The 20,826-nt window shown below is 33.6% G+C and overlaps 1 protein-coding gene across 1 annotated transcript in view; it reads left to right on the forward strand.

Annotated features, from left to right (window-relative positions):
- The first annotated feature begins 1,589 nt into the window (after positions 1-1,589).
- LOC126970509 (uncharacterized) overlaps positions 1,590-20,826 on the forward strand; it is a 48,786-nt gene continuing 29,549 nt past the window's right edge. The window contains exon 1 of the mRNA XM_050816458.1: positions 1,590-1,936. The gene's annotated coding sequence lies outside the window, so the exon portion shown is untranslated. The remainder of the gene's footprint in view (positions 1,937-20,826) is intronic.

The raw sequence follows: 20,826 nt of genomic DNA on the forward strand, positions 1-20,826 counted from the left end.
TGCATAGATATACAAAATGAAACATCTCTTTCAGTTCCATTCAAAATTCCTAGATAACCGATGATTAACACTTTCCATGCTGTAGAACTTTGTTTTCAGTTTACATATATTATCTATATGTTATATGTATATGTTTTTGGGTTTAAATTTTACTAATTAACCAAACTAAGTGATGTGTACATCTATTATAGTCATGTGTATAAGTGTTTGTTCCTTTACAATGTAAGACTCATTGATTTTATTAAATATAACATGATGTTGATGTTCCGTATAAATAAATAAAAAATTATTAAGTGTGTATAAAACCGACTTGGCTGGCACACCCGGGAGAAGTACCACTCGCCGACTTAAAATTTGACCCAAAAACGGGAAGCGAAATAGCGGCTTTGCCGCTGTATTTCACTCAAATGGCCGTCATAAATCTGAAAAAGGATCTGTACCTAATGGTGGATGCCCAGGCTGCCCCGCGTACTCTGGAGGGGTAAAACTGCACTGACTCAGGGTAAACAGAGCAAGGGTTTCAAACTGCCCACCACGCCGAATGGCTAGATCATGCGAAGAGATCTGTTCACGACTTCACTTCAGCATAATACGGTCTGACACAACTGGTTAACATGCCGAAGCGAATTCCAGACGTGGAAGATCACAACACCTTCACTGTTGGACTTTCTTTTGACTTCACAAACCACATCATTTATTATCTAAGAACACCGTCGTTACTTGTCAAAAAATTAATAATTCTAATCATTATTTTAAGTAGGTTTACTTCCAAACTTCATACACAATATTATATTATTATACTGTTTCCTATATTTCTTTTTTATTTAAAATATAAATATGTTAGTAGTAACTTCAAATTACTGGCATCTTGTAAAACTCCTCCACTGAGTAATTATTTACTTAAAAAAATAATAATAAAATATGTTAAGGCTATCATGACAGCGTCACGTCTGCGAGACTTATTTCGTCGACGGACCCTAGACCCGAAATGTCTATTGCAAGCTAGCTAAACTTCATATAAGAAATAAACTTATTAAATTATATAATAAAATATCAATTTGAACCATATTCTTAGTACACTAGCGTAATAGACGAACCCTCTATAAGTCTGTGTAATAATATAAATTAATCACCGTATGTATGTTCATTGATTGCATTTGATTTTTGTACTATCTGCTGTTATGAGAAACTAACCCTTTGTGAAATTACTGTATCAGTATTCATTGTAGCTAATCTTAAATTTCGCGCGCACAAAACTTCTCCTCAATCGGTAGACATTTTGCAGTCACGTGACTAAAGTTTATCCAATAGTAGCTCGCGTCTCGGGTCCATTCAACTCGAATTCTGGCTGCGCTTCGGGGTCGGGGAGGGATCTTTATTTCGTGTTTATTTCTATTCACACACAGAAAGATAACTTCATATCATTCTGTTTCTCTCCCACTCACTGCAAATAGGTTACATGAATGGTGTGCAAGTGGAATAGCAATACACGTTCAATTCGAATGGAATATGGGCAAGACGGCGGGGGCATTCGCCACCAGCCCAGCATTTTAGTGTAGAAACTAGAAATTTTTTGGTGTGGGTGTTTTGTCTCGCGACGTCAAACGCTTTAGTGATCTCTATTATTTTAAAGTGGATTTAAATTTCTGTGGATTACTTACCTCTCCCAATAAAAATAATTGTGTCGTGTTAATTGCAGTGATGTGGAGATGTTTCTTTTAATTCGAAATAATCAATAACGTTGAGTGAAGGCACATTTAATCGGTGGGGGGGAATCCAAAATACTATGACAGTATAGTAAAAACGTTTTACTACTCGCGAGAGGTGTTGAATACCTTCATTTCTCATCTCGCGAACTGGATGGACTTCCATTTTGTTTTAATAAGTGGTGGTTGTTTACATTGTTCATCCTGCTCATAAACAATGGAAAGCGCTGGTGAGTAATAAGAAAGAAACCATCAAATACTCTAACGTTCTTTGCGCATGTAGGCCGCACACGTCCGTAATTTTGCATCAGTGAATAAGTAATGATATTCGATTTTGTGCACCGTTTGGCGCAGCCGTGGTAACGGCTTGCCCAGAAAAATACGTCTGTAGATAAAGTTGGTGATGAGCACGCTTGCTGTATCAAATGGGAATAAGTAATGTGAGTGCTTTAAATGATTTTCAATAATCCTATCATAAGGTGCAACTTGCCTACGTACGTCAATCATTTTATATCACCCTTATCAGCTGATTACACAGTAAATGCACAACTCCAGTACAAGTTTTGATGTTTATAAATACTGTACGTAATGCAATGTTCACAGTTTGCAGTCTAATCTTCATTGTAATATCATCATATTTCAAACTCCGAAGCATTTAAACATCACAATTTCATTGCTTGTAAATGATTTAAAATAAATAAATTGTCAACCAATTAACATAATTAGATCATGATGTAATTGGATTACATTTTACAACTTTAGTGGTTTTAGTTCAGTGGTTTTAAGATAAAACCAATGTTGTTTACATTTGAATGGAATTTTGTCTGTCTGTCAGAATGTAATTATAAATTTTCAGTTTGAATATTTTCATACAACAAAAGGGAGGTATTGCATATAGATTTTATTTTGATGAGGTCTACATGAATATTTCCTTTAATGTTGAATTGTAAGAATATTGATTCCCAACATATAGAATGATGTCAACAAAGTCATATATTATGTGGTGTTTGCTGTGGATATGAAAAAATTAATGATTAATCAAAAATTTTTGTAGATCTTAAATATATTTGTAACCCAGGTTCACTCATGTAGGTAGGTACAAACTATTGATGTGTGCAATATATTGAACATGAGCTTTGCCATTTCAATAAATATAAAAGTGAAGCTAATGTTTTTCAGAATGGTTAAAGTTTCTAAAGGCTAACAGCCCTTTAAAAGGGTGTAATGCTGGTTCACTTTAAAAATACAATACAATGTTATAGTTCCTAGCCATGATTAAATGTTAGTTCTAATGGTATTTGGACATAAAACTCTTAAGACATAGTTTTTTCATGTTAAGTTTATAAGTTTTATATTTCATGTCATTTTTATAATAAATAAAACAGAATTTAGTTCTACTAGCTTGATAATATATCCTGCATTTATCATAATATTTAATATATACAAATTATTTGAGTTTTCTTTAGTGTTCATTCCGGCAATATTAAATGTCTTGTGCCAGATTTTGGCGAGACAACACATCTTGAGGATGCCATGTGTAGAGGCGAAAAACGTGTTGAATTGTTTAAAGACAAATATTGGCGGAATTAACACTAAAGAAAACTCAAATCATTTGTATAATTATGGATTTCCGCAAAGTAACACCTTCTTCAGTAAATTTTCATAATATTTAATATTGAATTTGAATATTGTTTACTTAATTGCAATGTCATGCAGCTTTGTATACTAAATAAATTGACTGACACTCACTTGTTTCACCTATTTGGAGCCAATATAGTTTTTTCTTGATATATAATAATATCTAATTAAATGTGTTTAAGACTGATTCTCAGAGAGTGGGATGATTGATTAAGGGCCATTCCCAATATTCAGTCTATCTCGGGATATATCTATACTTGAGATAAAAATCGTAACTATTGTTGACTTTTCTTTCCCAATAAACTTATCAATGGTAACTCACATTATCTGTACACTCTGTCTGTCATATTGTATATCTTACCAGCGATAGAAGTTTGTATGGAAATTGCAATTCACACGTCCCAATAATAAGATAAGAATGACTTATAGGGTATATTGGGACAGCTTCAGATTATTGGCAGCTAATTACTGACAGTAGGAAGAAGTCATTTATCTGTATCTGTAGATAGTATATTGGGAATGGCCGTAAGGTTTCCAAATGTACAATGAAGATAATCTTATTCCCTAAATAGGGGGTGTGATCTGTGGATTGCACAAGGTATTAGATACAATGGTATTGAAACAAAAAAATATATAATCACACATTAATGATTCATATTGGCCAGTCACAGACCTCATAAACCTCTCTAGCGTTTTCAATTTGCACCAATACTTTAGTGGTCCCCCATTCTTGGTACTCTTAACATGGCCCTTGTACATAACATACTACATCTGATTGTGGAATGTATACTTAAGAAACAATTTACTATCTACCTTTGTACATCCCAGTTACATGAATAAACCACCAGGACATTGTATTAGTTATATGATGCCTTCTTAACATATAATATATATGCTTCTCTAGAAATTTAAAGGCTTGCAACACTTCTTAGATTCCTCTGGTGTTTCAGGCGATTCTGTGTGGCCGTTATCAGACTTGTATGTGCGGTTCCATTAAGTACACACACTACACGGTATATATTGAAAAGGAAAATGTTGTTGAATGAAGCAAACTAGTTTAGCAAAATGAATAAATAAACATAATCAATTCTATGAAACGGACATGGTTTTTCCTCTTTAGCAGATCTAGTTTTAAATGATACAGTTTATAACAATAAATGATAATATGCTTCACCCAATCACAATGTTGTCTTAAAGTGTTGCCTCACTTGTTAGTATGTGACCAACATTTCCTTAGGACATTAATTTTATATTATAACCAAGCAATTAATTTTTCGGCTGTGATAATTACTAATCTAGCCATTTCTCAATGTAGTCAATAATAGTTGTCATACCTGTTGTACTTTAGGTATATCTCTCTCTTCATATGAAGCTATTTTTCTTACACTTTTTGACTTTATGGGTCAACCTTTTTTTTTGTGGTACTAAACACATCAAATTTTGAATATTTTTATTGAACAGAGTTCCGTCAACTGGGAATGTTTATATCGACTAAGATATAGTCTCTAATCCAAATTTGTCTCAATATCAGTATCAATTTATTAAATTATATAGTTAACCCTAATTTTAGCATCAGAAGATATTGATATGTTTTAAGGTATTTTATTGACAAATTCATCATGCAAAAGCATAACAGATTATGTTATTATGTTATTTGGTAGACAACATAACTAATGTATGTTCTACTAATACTATACTAAATATTATATTTAAAAAGTGTGTACACCTTCCTTAAAGGCTGGCAACACTCCTATGATTCCTCTGGTTTTGTAAGAGAATATGGGTGGTGGTGATCACTTAACACCCATAAGCTTGTTTGTACACCTTTTCCATAAAAACTACCTTTTGTATATGCTACTAAACTCATAATATTTTTTAGTTTATCATTGTTCATAACTTATATAAGTAATTATTTAATGTATAAAATACTTTTCAAATGCTGAAGCTGTTAATTTGACAATTTCTAAGAATTGTAAGGAGTTTCTCTTGCTCAATCTTTTCATTTAAGCTAAACTTTTTCAACAAGGTGGTAGATAATCAAATTAAAACTATTTAACTTTCATATTTATAATTATAAGGGCTTTTTCTGAAACTAATTGAACGAATTGCCTTTTTTATGCCTTTTAAATAATAACAAATAGCTTGAAAGAGTTATAATAAAAAAAAAATATTAAAGTCACATACAAAATATTTCTGTAATACTTATTATATTTTTTTATTATACTAACTTCAGTGTATCATTTTATCTTGTTTATACTTTTTGTTTTAAGTGCAGTCTTGGTTCGAGTCTAGTCTTGCTGAGTACTAGAGTCTAGACTTAGCCGAGTTTCAATGTTCAACAAACTTACAAAAGAGGAGGTTATTTGTCTGTTTTTATTTTGTTTCTCTAAATTAAAATACTTTTATTCATCTATTTTTAAATAACCTTTTGAACGTCAAACTCTATCACCCATTAGAAATATATACTACTCTTGTATTTTCCTGACAATTGTGAATTTAACTTTCATAATTAGTAGAGTATCTGAAGGTTGTTTAAAGGTACCAAGAAATAATGATAAAAATATGGCGAAATCTAATTTTGTTAATATAAAAAATTTGAAGTCGGTTGTGTAGTCTTAACTAAAAGACTTCTAAATTTTTATTTTTATTTATAACGTGGGAATAAATTAACATCACATAGTCATTGCAATAGATAAAACATCAGGATATCGTCTTCGAATACATAACCGTAAAGCACTCTTACCAACAGGCGAGCTTAGAGGAGGAGAGGAGAGATATAGTCTTGCCTCAATTATTAAATACATTCAAATATTTACTATCAAACACATTTATGTAGATTTCTGATTGACTAAGAAGCTTTTAAAAATTATTATTAATTAAATAACAATTAGGTATATTGTGGCAAATAATTTTTAATTTGATCCTTTGGTAAATTCCTGTAACCTATAAATTCAAAAGGAAGAGTAATAAATAAGGTATTTTATTATAAAATATACGACCCATATATAGGCCCAGTGGTTAGTAACTCTGTCCACTGAGCTAGAGCCTAGAGCTCCCTAAAATTCGAATCCCAGTAGATGCATCTACTGGGATGAATAATATGGATGTTTGTCTCCTTGTCATGGATGTATTATATATATGTGTATTTATTTATGTATGTTTAATTATGAATATCGTATTAAAATATGTTATTGGGTTTGGGGCAAAATAATTTAAATTAAATTTTATATAATAAAGGTACCACGTAGTTCTATAAGTCCACGGGTAAAATTTGAGCAATTCATTAAATGGATTTCATTTGTAACATGCATGTTTTATATTCAATAGTAACAAAAGAGGGCTCTAGAGAGCCTAGCTCATTAAGGCTGAAGAGTGAAACAAGTTCAAACATGTTTGAATTCGCGGCGCGTTGATTACGGCACGGTTATGGAATTATGAATTCACAATTTACATCCAGTCATCCAACCATGAACCCAGCCCATTAGACAATGCCTGAGCAGAGTACTCTGCCGAGATAGCGAACAATATTATGTAAGCTCGCCAATCTGTGGTATTGAATGCAATCTCTCAGTTAATTTCATTGACGATAAATATATTTTGTTATGTATAGCATAGCTGACGAGGCTAACAGTCCGGTCACCTCGATTCCTCACGTGAACCCAACTCATTATCAAAGACGTGGGCATTCTTCTGGCGAGTTAGCGAACCATGTCATGTAAGCTCGCCAATCTGTGGTATTGAATGCAATCTCTTGCGATGTTTTACTAAGGATAGGTTTATTGGCAATGTATAACACAGATGACCTGACTAATAATTGTGCAGGCATCCAAATTCCAAATATGAACCCAACTCATTATCAAAGACGTGAGTATTCTTCCGGCGAGATAGCGAACCATGTCATGTAAGCTCGCTAATCTGTGGTATTGAATGCAATCTTTCGCGATGTTTTACTAAAGATTAAAGTATATTTTACTGTCAACTAGTTGACCCGACAGATGTTGTTATGTATATAATAAATAAAATAATGTTTTTTTATGAATTTGTCAATAATATATCATAACATCAAGAATTACTTCGTAAAATATGCACCCTGCTGTCGAAATGAAATTGTTTCACAGCAGAACTGTCAAACCGTGCGTCAATAAATCCTCTCATAGAAACTATGTATGGACACATCAAAGAAAAACAAATTTGTTGTTTTTATTTAATTCCGAGCATTTTCCTATTTATTCACCTTTTAAACCTTCTCTGGACTTCCACAAATAATTCAAGGCCTAAATTTGCCAAATCGGTCCAGCCGTTCTCGAGTTTTAGCGAGACTAACGAACAGCAATTCATTTTTATATATATAGATGTATAGCACAAATGACTCGTATTACTGTGCAAGTAGGTATCCAAATTGCAAATATGAACCCAACCCATTATCAAAGACGTGAGTATTCTTCTGGCCAGATGACGAACAATGTTATGCTAACTTACCAACCTCGATATTAAATGCAATCTTTAATCATGTTGTAATTATTGGTGATAGCTACTACCCGGTTACATTATCTCAGGAACTTACGTCGATGACGTCACATCGTCGCTTTGCTACGTGTGCAAAACAAGCATCGCTAGGATATTAATATTAATAAACTAGCTGACGCGGCAGACTTCGTAATGCCTCGATTGATACATACAAGACCTAAACTTTTGTATGTAAAATAAACTTAAAACAAACAAAAGAAATAATTTTTTAATTAAAACAAATAAAAGAACTTGTTCGGTATGAATGACATTTTATTGTTTTTTTCGATTAATTGAACAACACACATGATGTTGCTTACTTCCAAAACAGAGTTTTCCTGAAATATTGGCTATTTATAAAGTTTCAATTTGACATTGACAGACACACACGCAGTTATGATATAGTCTGTTTATCAATTTAAAGCTTTCTAATAAACTATATTTTGTTTTTTTTTTGTGGTGCGGTTAGGTTAGGTTGAAAAAATAAATTAAAAAATTTATTTTTTCAATATTATAAATCGATGTAAAGGTGTTGTGTAATGCGGGACATGCTGATTATTATTATGATAATAATGATGAAAAATCAGGGTTATGTAAAAAAAAGAGTGTATGTAGGTACTTATGTATGCACACAAGAAGTTATACTTCTTTGGCGTAACGAAGCAAAAATAATTAAAATGATTTATTCCTCGTGCTATTCTTCACGTTTACAGCAGTTTTGTATATAAATCTTGCAAAAATGGCTTTTACAATTAATTATTAAATGATGAATACGGCTGTATGGGCTTGAACCCTTTGCCTATCCTAATAATGGACGAAGAAACCAAAAAATAACGAATGACACATACGTCAGAAAATTTTAGGAATCAACTTCAACCTGTTACTTTTGTGTTACAGTGATGCGCGCGCATCTTAATATTTCACCCTCATCATTTTTTCATAACGCGCCTACAAAAAATATATATTTTTCTGGCAGTACTCTTATACTGACAAAAACATTAGAAACTACAACTGCGTTAAAATGTAACAGTGAAAACTTCAAAAACGAAGCAGTGATAGCACTCAAATATCACAACATGTAATCCTAACGTTATTTTTTTTTTAACTAAATAAGTACACTTTTAACTTATTAATATATCTTGCCAAACTTTAATAGTTTGTTGGCAAGTTAATGCTCTTAAAAAACATTTAATTATGTGTACATGCTTAACTACTACTTACTTTAATCTAAACTATTAGGAGTTACAACTAAACATTATTAGAATTATTAATATTAGACAAAAGAAAACATTTACTAAATCTATATACTAAATTAACATATAGCATTGTTGAATAACATTGAACAACATTCAGTGAGAGTTATTCAATGCTATTCAACAGCGCATTTTTCATCTTAAATTTAACTGCATTTTTATTTAGTTGAGGAACACTCCTCAGCCACGCTATCTCGTTGTATACGACTGGCACCACATATTCATTCAATGAAACTGGAAACCGTACTGACACGACAGTACGATCGCGAGGGGCTGAAAGGGGAACGAGAGGGGGCTTATCACGTTACAGCGAGGTCCAGAGATAATATGGTCGTGGAAGTATGTATTACTAGCTGACCCGGCAAACGTTGTTTTGCCCTATAAAGTATAATTCACGCGATAGTTTTATAAGTAATAAAATATTGCCTATATATATATTGTACATCATTTTGTTCTATTGTCAATAGTTTTTGCAGCGCACGCAAAAATAGGTTTTCGATTTTACACCTTGTGTTACAAAATAGCAATTTTATTACGGATCCCTAATTTTGAAAAAAAAACATAGCCTATAGCCTTCCTCGATAAATGGACTACCCAACACTGAAAGAATCATTCAAATCGGACCAGTAGTACCAGAGATTAGCGCGTTCAAACAAACAAACACTGCAGCTTTATAATATTAGTATAGATTATAACAAAGTATAGCTATTTAGGATTTTTGATTTTAGTAGAAAATACTTCAACTTGAACATAATATCCAGTCATCCAAATTCCAAACGTTAACCCAACCCAATAAATATATTGAGTATTGAAACCCAGCCCTGGTCTGAGCACTGTTTTGGCGAGATAACGAACAATGTAAGCTGGTCAACCCGAGAAATATTGAATACAATCTCTCTTGTTGTTTTCATTAAAGATATCTCTTTTTTTTTTATGGAATAGGAGGACAAACGAGCGTACGGGTCACCTGGTGTTAAGTGATCACCGCCGCCCACATTCTCTTGCAACACCAGAGGAATCACAAGAGCGTTGCCGGCCTTTAAGGAAGGTGTACGCGCTTTTTTTGAAGGTAACCATCTCTTATATGTACTATAAAATTTTGCCTATATAAAGAGCTAATTACACCTTACAATCTACAGCAAAATCAAAGTGGAAAATCGAACTTAGAGAAAATCTTTTTAGTGAGATTGAAAGGCCGTTCAAACTTTTGTATTATTATTTTGTAGTATGTGTGTGTGCTATCATGTTTTTCTCTTATTTATATTCATTCTTCAGACTTATACATATAATCCATTATGCAACCAACGCAGGCACTTTTAAATACTTTTTTTTTTAATTTCTCTGCTCGTGTGTTATTCATTGTTCATTTTTTTCTTTATTATTGTACACACTGCTGTTCCTTCCATTAGGTAAACTGTGGTAGACTATAATTGGCTATGTTTTTGTATTTAATTATAAGTGATTATTTTGTATTAAGCTGTTGTCAATCCCAATAAAATAAAATAAAGTTATATATTACAATTTCAGCGACAGTGCCCACTGATTATTATATTATGTTCTATTCTAAATTAATGGATATACAGGAAATTTTTGCCCATCTGGGATGTCCCCGTAAGAAGCAAATATTAATATGTAACTGTCACAGACAGCGGTGGATTTACACTAGGGGCAGTTGGGGCAAGTGCCCAGGGTGGCAAAATTTTGAAAGTGAACAAATTTTTTTTCGCCTTACTAAAATTGCTCAAAATAATTAATGAATTCTGTTTAATCGACCAATTCGCATTCCAAAAAGTCAGACGTGTTTGCTTGTGAAAAAATTGATGTAATATACAAAAAATTATAATCAAATCAAATCAAAATAACTTTATTCATGTAGGTCACAGAAATGACACTTATGAATGTCAAAAATATATTTTCTTATTGAATCTACCGCTACTTCGTAAAGAGCTAATGAGAAGAACTAGCAAGAAACTCAACTCTTTTATATCAAGATTTACATTTCCATCGATTTACAAATCGTAATTGTAATTGAAATAATTACAATATAATATGTAAAATGATGCATCAAACATACTCAAACGTGAAAAAGTCAATGCCTTACACGAGTAAGTCAAAAAAGTAAATGTAAATTAATACAAAAGTTATTGAGTACAGTAGCTGCATCATCCACACACACACCGTAAATAAATAAAGGTATTCTGTGAGCATTTTATAAGCGATTATAAATAATAACTTTTAAGAATCTGAAACTGAGTCTCCGGCAACAGGATCATCCTGCCACCAAAAGCAGCGCCCGTTCACGAGCATGACGCATGAGCCAGCCATCGCCTCCCTCGACTTATTTAATAATAATAACTATATAATGAAACTATGCAACGGGATCATGCAGCCCATTCGATTTGTGACAAAAATTTATGTGAAAACTAATTAAATTAAAACTGGTAAATTAATGTAATAAACAACTATTTTATATAATAACTTTCAATTCAATGCCAGACGTACGGACTTATACACTTTTCGTGGAATAAAATCTTTGCGATTTTATTCTATGTATGAAAACTCCTTGCTACCAAACTTTTTAGATTGAGTTATAAATTTAAAACTAAACTACAAAAGTAATCATCGAGCTCGTAAAAGAAAGTCACGACCGCGGTGTGAAAGGTGTCGATGATAAAGATTTAATTGTCGAATCATAATTTATTATCGCGTCTGAAAGTACGCAATGTTTTTTTTTTTTTTTTCAATTTGAATTTATTGCAATTCCATATATACAGTCCTTAAATATAACATTTTGAGTAAATACTATCTTAATATATATAAATTATGTGACACGTTGTTTGTCCGCGATGGACTCCTTAAAGAAAGAAAAGAAGAATTTGGATTTGGACCTATAACTATTTTTATTTCCAATATTTGTTTTGTATGGGCATATTTTCTGTGAGAATTTATTGACGCACGGTTTGACAGTTCTGCTGTGAAGCAATTTCATTATAACAACCAGGAGCATATGCTACGAAATCATTCGTGATGATATGAAATATTGTTGACAAATCCATAAAAAAAAGTATATTATTAATTATGCACAGAACAACGTCTGTCGGATCAGCTAGTAATTATATATAAGACAGTATTATGGATACCCAGTTTGGGTGTCGCAATTTGGTCTGAACAGCAGACCGTAGTAGGGAGACCCATATTTTTTTTAATTTTCGTTTGGCTCGTAAATGCAACTGTATTGCAAATTATAATTTTCTTACATGATGTAATTTTACTGACCGTGCTAGATCGAATCAGAAATGAGGAGATCCGTAGGAGAACTAATGTCACCAACATAGCCCAAATGATTGCGAGACTGAAGTGGCAGTGGGCAGGGCACACATTTCGACAGACAGATGGCCGGCGGGGCAGAAAAGTCTTTGAATGGCGACCACGTACCGGAAGCCGCAGTGTTTCTAGGCCCGCCACAAGTTGGACCGACGATCTGGTCAAGATCGCCGGAATACGTTGGATGAGGGTAGCGCACGATTGTCGTGGAGATCTTTGGGGGAGGCCTTTGTCCAGCAGTGGACTTCTTCCGGCTGATGATGATGATGATAATGACGAAACATCCTTTCTCTCAAAAATATAGTTAGAATGCGTTTTATATCTCTTACTTGAGAAATTAATGATATACCATCGCCTGCTTCTTTTTTAATCACCCCCTCAAGATTTGACTCATTCTTAATTTCATCTAAATCGATTCGGCGGTCTTCATCGTTAATCAAACAGACAGATACTGTCGCATTTATAATATTAATTATAGCTTTGAAAATTTATACGTCTCGATAGAGTCAAACTGTGAAAGCGTCCAAAAAAATTGCCGCGAACTGTTAGCCTCTATTTTTAGCAACACACGCACAATACAACAAAGTGACTGACGTTAAATCCCAAGTGTAAGCCGTAGCTGTCATGCGCACGAAAGTAATAAACCTAGCCTGTTGTCATGCAACTCCTAACAGCAAGTGCCTCTATCTTGACGCTTAAATTCTTTAAGACTTATCATTATAAGGTCTGAGACAATATGAGATTCTTGGCAGTGAGTTTCTTGCTTCCTTGTTGCTTACTTCTTCTCTTTACGAAGTAGCAGTAGATTCAATGAGGTTTTTTTTTGATATTCATAAGTGTCATTTCCGTGACCTACATGAATAAAGTGATTTTGATTTGGTTTGATTGCTATGTGTGGCCTGTTGAAATGAATCAGTTTCGCCGTAATCTACGTAATATCGTATGAGCAATGTAATGTTATGCAAATGGTTTGATACTAACGTGGTGCTAGTGGTGGCGGTGATTCATGCGCATACTATTACTATATATAATAAATAAAATATATATAATGTATGATAGTACATTACAATAATTGACAACCTAGAATGAACTGCTTTCCTACTTAAGAAAAAAAAAAAAGGAAAGATTTTTTTTGTTTTGAAATGTATAGCAAGTAGTTTTGTACAAATACAAAAGATATAAGATAGAAATAAATATAAACTTAAGATTGATAAACACGCAAAAAAACAAAAAGTCTGAAATATTTCTACTATATATGATTCAAAAAATGGTCCCAACTCAGCATGTTTGCTGGTGTGAAAACCAACGTTGGTATTACGTACCACGACGTGATTAGAGCTATCTAATTTAGGTTGACGTCAAAACAAGTCGGAAAGTGAATCGCACACTGTTTTAGTTCGTTCATTCATTCGTACCACGAACTAATATTTCAAGCTAAACTGGATAGCTTATGTTTCAAAGTGAGCAATTCCAAAACAGTTACTATTTTTAGCGGAAAGTGTATCGTTATGTTAATAAAAAAATAGCGTAATAATAAAATTGATATTGAAAAATAGCGTAAACATACAGAATAGGAAAATGAAATTAATGAAAGAATACTTTATCGGATCTTTTTGTAAAACAAAATACTGAAAAGAAATACCGAAAATGAAAATTCTAAAGACGAGGCAGTAAGGGCCCGGGCTATAGCCTGTTCGCAAGAACGAATTAAAAAAAATGTACTCTGTGCTCCTGTCACATCAAATATCAATGGAGGTGCGTTCATAACTCGTTATTTTTACGAAAACACCTAAGCAAACCTTTAATTAGTAATTCGAAGAACTATACATATATATATATATATATATATATTACTATTATTTACTACTAGTACTAAAAAGCCTTAATTGTTTATGATTTGACGCTATAAAGCACAATTTTTAAAATTGCGCTTGTATTTGTAGTAATTTCTACGCAAAAAGAACCGCTAAAATCATATCATTTTAGGTTTCGAAACGCAACGCATATGGTTGGAGAAAAAGAGATAGACTTATGCAACAACTATACAGCGTCATCTCTTTCTCACAACGCGGACCACAGACAAATTTCTTTCGTTCATTCTTTCATAAGCGATTCAAACGCCATTTAGCTAAAGGCACTTCATGGTACGACTCTTAGCGATTCAGTTTAGGTACCTAAACTGAATTGCATCGGAATCGAATGGCTAATTAAAAGTTGATGGTAGGCCCTCTGATCCCTGCAGCCGAATTTCCTTTGACATTCGTAAGTGTTAGTTTGACATAATTGAATGCATGATTTTTCTTTTTTTCTCATCAAAGTTGCGATTTGAGTCTTCATTTCCGTACAAGCAAACTATGGAATAGATTTCAGAAACGCTCGTGTGTGTGATTCATCTATTGTTGTGTGTTGCTTCGAAGTCAATTACCTCAGAATTGAATCTTATATTAGATGTCGTTACGATGTCAACAATCTACGTAAAGCTGGGCCCCTAGCAGTTAGACATTTCAAGGATTTATGTATTTTTTATGATAATGAGGGACGAGGCGAGCAGGACGTTCAGCTGATGGTAATTGATACGCCCTGTCCATTGTATTGCAGAGCCGCTCAAGATTATTGAAATACCTAAAAATTCAGCGGCACTACAACTGCGCTCGTCACCTTGAGACATAAGATGTCAAGTCTCATTTGCCCAGTAATTTCACTAGCTACAGCGCCCATCAGTCCGAAACATAGTAATGCTTACAAATTACTGCTTCACAACAGATATAGGCGCCGTTGTGGTAGCCACAATCTAGCCGGCATCCTGTGCAAAGGAGCCTCCCACTGGTAACCCTGCTCTAATACTGCAGTGATGGCTCCCTCGCATAAAGAGGGACTCTTTATGCCGAATTTAGAAGATGTCTACGCAATTGTCACGTGTATTTCGTCATTGTCTCCATATTCCGTACAAGTACCTAAAAGAATAAAAAAGACTTGATGGTTTACGGATTAGTACATATTGACACGCCTTTTGGTATACGGAGCTAAAAGTGTTGTAACAAGATGACGCTAAGTAATTTAGTATGAGCAAGCCCCAATAACAATGATGCGTATTTCCGGCTACGTACCTGTATGACCACATAGCGATCCCTGCGAGCTGTAATAACCAGATGGTCAGCGTGGCTGGCTGCTGGTTTACTTTTTTTAAGGAGCATCCTCCCGTTCATGCGTCAAACGACAATAATTAGACGCGACGGAATTAATACATGAGAATTTTTTTTACACGCTTTTTATTAGCCTCAACTGTATGTTTGTTACCGACTCATTTGGGCGCATATGTTTTCACAATTTTTTATCAGTTATTAACAAAACGATTCACATTCCGCTATGAAAGTAGAAACTTCTTTTGAATCGCTTACTTTGACACATAAGCCATGGTACGAATGAATGAACGAACTAAAACAGTTTGCGATTCAATTTCCGACTTGATTAGACGCCAACCTAAATTGGATAGCTCTAATGACGTCGTGGTATGAAATAGCAAAGCAGTTCATTTTAGGTCGTCAATTGAATCGCAATAAGAGTTCATGGTAGGGCCGCTGATCCCACTTCCACTTTCGCAAGATATGCTGTACACTAAAGTACCTACTATCCTCAACTTTTCCGAACTGCTGCTAAATTTTGAATCGTAAGTCTCATTTTTTTGTATCATTGTTGCATTGTAGACCCACTTTAAACGGCCAGATTTCGTTCAAACTTCATAGATTTATCGAGGACCGATGACAATACATTAATTGGATAACTAACTAATAACATTTAGTAATTAGCAAAATAAGATTTTTGTTAGTTTATATAATTTTCACCTATCGTCCATAAGGCAGGAAATGATGTTAATTTTAAATTTCAACCATTATCTTTAACCTATTTATAATATTAGGAAATTTTCGAATAGCAAAGAGAATTTTCTTAGCGTGTTTTTTTAGTTTTTTTTAAACTATTATATAATATGTTTTATATATAATTTGAAGTTATGGTTTTAGTTTTCTCGTAAGTGCGGCGTAGGTACATCTTTTCGAACGGCGGATTCCCTTGTCTCTTGTAATTTGTAAACAAATAATATAGAATTTATCTTCGTTGAATGACAACCTTTCGAAGTAGTGGTAACGGTTCTTATTGAGTGATTATAATGGTAGCCATTATCTTATATTATCTTTAGACGAGCAATTCTCTCTGAATCTCGGAAACGGCTCCAACGATTTCCATAATTAGTTTACAGGGGATTAAGCGATCTAGCTAGGTTTCAATTAAAAAAAAAACGTTTTATCCGTGTTTACTGAGAAACAGCTACAGCATTACAAAGGTAAATTTCGCCACTATATATACAAGATTAAAATAGCTCAGATGGGACATTGGATGATCCGGAAAGCAGAAGACCCCGGTTCGAATCCAGATGTCCTATTAGTTTGTTTTGTTCAAGTTTTTTACATTCTTCACTCAAAAATCCGAGCAAGGCTCAGTCGTCCGGATATTTATTATTTGAATATTAAATAGATTTATTTAATTCCATGCTGATCATTTACCATGAATTGGGTTTGAAGCTTGCTGCTATCTAGAACAGACGGACAAAACATTTAATAATTTCCTAGATCTAGTTACAATCATACAAAGCGACTGTATAATTACATTATTCCGAGAGTTACACTACAAGCCTGCAAGGCATCGAGGCAAAACTTGTTTCTCGCCACAAAAAGAGGAAAACCGATGACTAATGTGAATTAGTCGGGTGTAGTGTTGCTAGCGCGACGCTTCTATACCGACCGAGAGGGTTGCCATATAATATAACAATTATTTATAATCGTAGCGACAGTCAGCTATTTCGGAGTGATTTAAATAGAATTAGCCTAGATCAATAACCCGCGGTTAACTTGAGTGCTGCACTTGTGTTATGTTGTTTTATGAACAATTAAATTTAATTATTTGTATCATTACGTTAACAGATTATTGATGGCATTAGTTGTATCACATGGTGATATTTATGCCTCAGTATTTATGTTGTCTAATTTTTTTTTAAATATTTTAAGAGAGTATGTTTGGAGTTTCTTATATAAAAGTCATTATATGAAGAATGTTGAGACATTAGATAATAATATGTCCAAGTTAGCATGTTTTCAATGTCCTGGGTTGATAGTTCGACAATCACAGCTGATATTAATAAAAATAAATAAAAATAAAAATAGCCTTTATTTTCTACTACAACAATATTTTTTACATCTTATCTAGTTTGAACTATATACATATATGATTTTTAATTAATTTAATATGTTATTATACTAGGAGACGCCTACGCTACAGAAGCGACTACTACTTTTAAATACTTTTTTTTTATGGAATAAGATGACAAACGAGCGTACGCGTCACTTGTTGTTAAGTGATCTCTTGCAACACCAGAGGAATCACAGGAGCGTTGCCGGCCTTTAAGGAAGGTGTACGCGCTTTTTTGAAGGTACCCATGTCGCATGTCGTATCGTCCCGGAAACACCGCACAAGGAAGCTCATTCCACAGCTTTGTAGTACGTGAAAGAAAGCTCCTTGAAAACCGCACTGTGGAGGACCGCCACACATCCAGATGGTGAGGATGATATCCTAACTTGTGGCGTGTTGTGCGAAGGTGGAATACTAATAAAATTAAACAGTTGATATTTAGCAACTTTAAATAACTGAGGAGAATATCAAGTACGTGTGAGCTTTTTAAGTTATATCAAAGAATATGTACATAAGTATAACTTATACATATTTTGGAGTATATTCCTAGATTGATATCGTAGTAAAACTCAAAAGGTTGTTGAACGTAGATAGCCGTCGGCCATACCATAATAGTTTACGACGAGTCGAGCAGGACGTTCAGTTGATTGTTATTGATACGTACATTACAATGCAGTGCCGTCCAGGATTCTTGAGAAACGCAAAACTTCTGAGCAGCACTACAATAATTGCGCTCGTCACCTTGAGACAAGATGTTAAGTCTCACTTGCCCAGTAATTTCACTATCTACGGCGCACTTCAGACCGAAACACAGTATTGTTTAACATTACTGCTTTACGGCAGAAATAGGCGCCGCTGTGGTACCCATAATCTAGCCAGCATTCTGTGTCTCCAAAGGAGCCTCCCACTGGTGGTATTGGTTATGTGCTGTTGGTTCAATAATAAAAAAAGTAACTGCAGATCGAATTAATTGTTTGTCACCTCCTGTGACTTGAAAACTATTCAAGCTATTTGGACTATTTTAAATGACCTGTAACTTTATATCACACAATTTTTTGTGCCCTCCGTATCTTTAAATCGGACATTTTTTTTAATGAAAATAAAGGACGAGACGAGCAGGACGTTCAGCTGATGGTAATTGAAACGCCCTACCCATAACAATACAGTGCCGCTCAGGATTCTTGAAAAACACAAAAATTCTGAGCAGACCTACAATTGCGCTCGTCACCTTGAGATATAAGATGTTAAGTCTCATTTGCCCAGTTATTTCAAACAAAGTATTGTTTATACATTACTGCTTTACGGCAGAAACAGGCGCCGTTGTGATACCCATAATCTAGCCGACTTTCGGGTGCAAAGGAGCCTCCCACTGGTAGGTAATTTGTAGGTGATCCACAATGAATTGATATTGGGCTATATGCGCCTTCTATATCTATAGCTTTTGACTTAAGGACGAGTTAAATAACCCTTTCTTAACTAGCAAATGTAAGATACCCACTGTAGTAACTTAGATCATATCATTCGTTATATTTGGCAAAAAAAAACACAATATAGCGATACATACATTATATAATCGGTTTTTAGTGTTAGTCGTCAGTAGTAGGGATTCGCCGGTTCTGGCTCACAGTAGTAGGGATTCGCCGGTTCTGGCCCCTCGATTCTGGCTCACTTGCTCGTGATGCCTACTAAAAAAAAAAAAAAAGAAGTTTGGTGTCAAACTGGGGGTTTTGATGTATTTCCGAGCGATTGCGCTGATCCGTTTTTCGATATCTCTTATAGTTTCAAAGTTAGCTTTTTAAATTAAACAGATCCATAATCATTAATAATCACTGGTCATTTAGCTAATGATTGGTGAGCGACTCAATGTCTAAATTTCCATGAACGTGATACAGGTAATTTACTAATTACCTCTATCACATTCGTTACTACGATTAAAAAGACAGTTTCTGTATTTATTATTTATTTTTAAAACATGATTTAAATAAAGTATATAATAAAACATCATTGCAGATTGTATCATTTTCAAAATATTTGATGAAATCATTCAAACTCTTCTTATTAAACTTAAAGTATAGATACATTATGCAGTACTCGCCACACACTGCGGTATATTCATTCTGTACTCTTGCAGTATTGTAGTTATACATTCTGCAATTCCTTTGTAAAAACATCAGCTGGAATCCCTGAGGTGGACGACCATATGAATCGAAGTATTGTCCAATACCCTGCTCATCAATGTGTATTGCAACCCAGTGAGTGCCTGGCTTATTATCACTATCTAAATTGCTGACAATATAACAGGGCGTTACAACATATATCGGCAATCGGTTTGCCGCGTAAACATTATTTTTAATACTGGGATCGATTTTGTTCAAATAATTCTGTATCTCGATTGTATTCATATTAGTTGAGAACAGGGTCTTGTCAGTTGCGAGGATTGAATAGTTATGTGGATCATAATAACATAAGCACTCAATAAATAAGGCTTTAATGTATCTTATTCATGTATTTAAAACTTATATGGTTACAATAAAACAAAATATCATTACAAGCGATTCAAATATAAATCTATGAAATTATATTTTCATCAATTTTATTATAATATAAAAGCTGATTGAAAACGAACTTTGTACCTACATACTTACGTAGTCATTAGTACAATCTGGAAATGTTGACTCCATTAAACTATCAATAATTGAACTTATCATTTAAGTGCCATTATGTTTCACCACAATATTTGAAAACCAGTACTAATCATAAACAAATTTAGTTTTACGATATTTTAGTATAAAATGCTAGAACTGTTCAGAAACATAATCATTGAAGTGACGTATTCAGTCAAATAATTATATGTTTTGTGCGTAGTGTAATTGTTGAGTGATTTGTTACAATGGAGGTAAGTTTTATCTATTATTCACATTGAAATTTAAAAGTAATATCATTTGATATATTAAGATATGTATGTATAATACTATTCTAAAGCAGTCTTATTGTTGTTGTAGAATGCATTCAACCCAACAATGGAAGAAAATACATATAAAACATTTTACTATCCATTGTCTGAAGATAGTCAGGATTCATTAAAAGTTCCTCAACTTAAATCCTTGAAGAGAGCCAGCTCAAATGAAAATATAGATGCATTATTTGAAGTGAAAAAA

Source organism: Leptidea sinapis, chromosome 21 (assembly GCF_905404315.1).
Source record: "Leptidea sinapis chromosome 21, ilLepSina1.1, whole genome shotgun sequence".
NCBI classification, from domain to species: Eukaryota; Metazoa; Arthropoda; class Insecta; order Lepidoptera; family Pieridae; genus Leptidea; species Leptidea sinapis.